General features: G+C 39.6%; 1 pseudogene; it reads right to left on the bottom strand.

Annotated features, from left to right (window-relative positions):
• Window positions 1-482: 482 nt before the first annotated feature.
• On the bottom strand, window positions 483-2,411 carry LOC102840405 (annotated as a pseudogene).
• Between the last annotated feature and the right edge of the window lie 1,136 nt (window positions 2,412-3,547).

Genomic DNA, 3,547 nt, shown 5'->3' with positions numbered 1-3,547 from the left:
GGGATCATATATCAATGATTGTATGATGGAGGAGTACCAAGTATTGGTGTGTTGTACATATTGTTGTTATGACTAGGAACCAACTCAACGATATATAATAACAACAACTGGATCATTATATCAGCTGTTCTAGAGGTTCAGAACTTTTAATGTTATTTACCTTCTCCATTTTTTCCTTCTTTTTCTCTCTCCTAGATTCACTTTACAGAAAAATGTGTAACATCAGAGCTGAGTTCTCAACTTTGCTTACTGATATACACCTTTTCTCAGGTGGGACTGTGGGGAATTAGGAATTCTTTCTTTAAAAATATTAGATTGTATTTATTTAAATTAATACAAAATACCTTGGGGTTCAAAGATGATGTTACTGCACTGTTAATCCCCTAACAGGTTAGTGTCAAAGAGAAGAGTTGATTATTTCAAGGTGAGTAACATGATGATTTTAAGTCAGAATTCATTATACATCTTGTTGCAGACTGACCTTATTTAAGCTCTAAGGCTTCAATATAGTCCTCCACATTTTCAACCATACATTAATAGCCTAAATCTATCACTTCCCTGATACCAACACTTGGCATTGGAGTTGATTCCCACTTTATTCTTTGGGCATCTGGTATGTTGCTTCTTCTGCCTTTTATTTTTTGAATTGGATCTACCCTTTGGTAGGAATAATTCAGGAGGGGCACATGACTGCATGGCATTGAACAGATGTTCATAAAGTTGCTTTGCCTCAGGACACATGCTTAGGAGACTTTCTACAAAGGTTGATGTTAATAGTTGTGGCATAGTCCATGTGCCAAGCTTCCATTATAAAAGTAAGTTAGGTGTGCCTTTGGGAAAGGAGCGGATAGAAGCTGGATATGCGCCTTTACTCTGTAGAACTCTTTGCACAACTTCTTAGCAGCAACCTCCCTTACAGTTTCCGTATCAGGGTTGTTGATTATGGCCTGCAAGTGTCCCACCAGCATCTCAAGCAGTAAGGCCTGTATGTGATGCAGTGTAGCCTTGACCTCCGGATGCTGCAACCAGTAGCAGCTGACAGCAATGGGCAACCTGAGCAAAGCAGGGATGGGCTTGAGGATGATCTGTATCACCTTCAGAGTTATACCAGAAGCATTTCTCGTTTATCCAAAAAAAGTTCAGTCAATTTGCTTAAGTCAGATTGATCCTTAGGCAGCTTCACTGCATAAATAGTTGATGTTATGATATTTGTGTCAATCCTTTCCACTTCACTGATAGCTACAGGCTGAGGAGGGGATGCACTCCAGGGCATGTTTTCCAGAGATAGATAAGCATTCAAAAGACCATAGATGACTTACCGCATGGACTGGGATATTTTGTGGGCACTTGGTTGCTGCATGTTTTCCACTTGTATGTGAAGGATGGTCCATCTCAGCATCAGACCATCACTGATAAAAGGAGATAGCTGGCCTTTGGCCAAAGCCACTAGTACCCATTCTGGTAAGCCCAGATTCAAGGAGTCTGGTCACGTGTTCACTCCATTCTTGAAGAAGTCCGGCAGCTTCCCCTGGGACTGTTAGTATTCACCCATGGAACAACAGAGAAGCTCCTTAACATATTCTTGAATGTGTTTTGGGAAATGCTTATGGACATTAACTAGTGCTTCAACAGGGCCAGCAAAATGAGACAGCCAATACAGGAGTCCCAGAACTTGGTGGTGTCTCCTCCCCTTAGGATTGGCAGCTCCAGGAGGAAGACATAGTTTACTTAAGAACGTCTCCATGTTGGGCAGATTGATACAGTCATTTCCACATAGCACCACTGAGAGAGGCAGTAGAGCTTTATTCATGTTGAAGTGACGGCAGAAGACATCAGTGGAAAAGCATGTGTCATGGATATAGTGGTTTTGTGTGCCTTTAATAGTGGTCACATTTCTCCATTAAAAGCCATTCAAGGGGCAAAAGCCGGATTTTAGGTCAAAGATGCAAAAGACACTATCTGGATAATGCGGGGCAATTCCAATGATTAACCAGAGTCAGATATCCTGGTCTGCTTCTGAAAAGTACTGGACAAAACATACTTGCTTCTTGATTAAAACCTGTGTATAAGGGACACACACACCCATTCCCACCCACAGAAAAGGAGTGAATTTGCTGGATACTCTCTTGAGCTCAATCCTTTAAAGTTGTGAGCTTTTAATCAGAAATGTCACATCCTCCATCTAACACAACATGTGGGCATATATTACAAGCAAACAGCAATTCAAACAATTCTTCTACAATATTTGTAAAAGAATCATAGTCCACTCCATACCGGAGCTCCAGTTCTGACTTGAAGCAATGGAAAAGAGCACAGCCATCAATGATCATTTTCATGTCCCACAACTTCAAATCACTGAAGAACTCGTTACAATAATCTTCCACAAAAATCGTTAGCCCCTAGATATCCATGATGAATATCTGAAGAACTGCCTAGATTCTCAGGTAACACAAGTGGGTTGAGCACTTCTTCATTCTTTTGCTTTTCTCATGTGTTATATGGCACACACCCAATGGCTTCATGACTTTTGATTCTAGGAGTATGGAGGCTGTCCATCTTCCCAAAGGAACAATCCCATCAGAGGCCAGAAGGAACCAAGTGAGGACTAGAAGCCCAACACATGAGTAGGAATTCTTTTAAGTGACAGGCTATGTCTTACTTTCCTTATGAGGTTAGGGGAAAAAACACATAAGATCCAATTGATATAAAAAAAGTAATTAGATCTGTTGCTGTTTTTAGGTTCTGACTAACAGTGATCCTATGCACAAAAGAACAAAACATGCACAGGCCTGTGCTATTCTCACAATAATTGTTAAACTTGAGTCCAAAGCTGCTGCTACTGTGCCCAACCATCTCATTGAGGAGACTTTCCTTTTTTTTCTGACCCTCAACTTTACCAAGTATGATGTCCTTCTCCAGGAACTGTACCCTCCTGATAATATGTCTAAAGTATAAGACACAAAAGCTCGCCATCCTGGTTTCTAAGTAGCTTTCTGGCTGTACTTCTTATGACACAGATTTGTTTGTTATTCTAGATGTCATGGCACTTTTAATATTCTTCTCCATCACTATAACTAAAATCAATTCTTCTACAGTCTTCTTTTTCATTGTGCAACTTTCACATGCATATAAAGCTATTGAACGTATCATAACTTGGTTCAGACACACCTTAGCCCTTAAACTGACATATTTGCTCTTGAACACTTTAAAGAGGTTTTGCACAACATAGTTGCTTAATTAAGTAGGTAAATTTGATTTCTTGACTGCTACGTTCATGAGTATTGATAGTGGGTCCAAGAAAAATTAAATATTTGTCAAGTTCAATCTTTTCTCCATTAATAATGATATTATTTATAAGTCCAGTGGTGAGGAGTTTTGTTTTCTTTACATTGAGATACGACCCATACTAAAAGCTATGGTCTCTGATCTTCATCAGTAATCAGCAAGCAAGGTCATATCATCTGCATATTGCAGGTTGTTAATAAGTCTTCCTCCGATCCTGATGCCACATTCTTTTTCATATAATCCAGTTTCATGGATTATTTAC

This window comes from Chrysochloris asiatica, unplaced genomic scaffold (assembly GCF_000296735.1).
Source record: "Chrysochloris asiatica unplaced genomic scaffold, ChrAsi1.0 scaffold00244, whole genome shotgun sequence".
Lineage (NCBI taxonomy): Eukaryota > Metazoa > Chordata > Mammalia > Afrosoricida > Chrysochloridae > Chrysochloris > Chrysochloris asiatica.
Note: the sequence above shows the minus strand (reverse complement) of the source record. Positions and strands in the feature narration are given on the sequence as shown.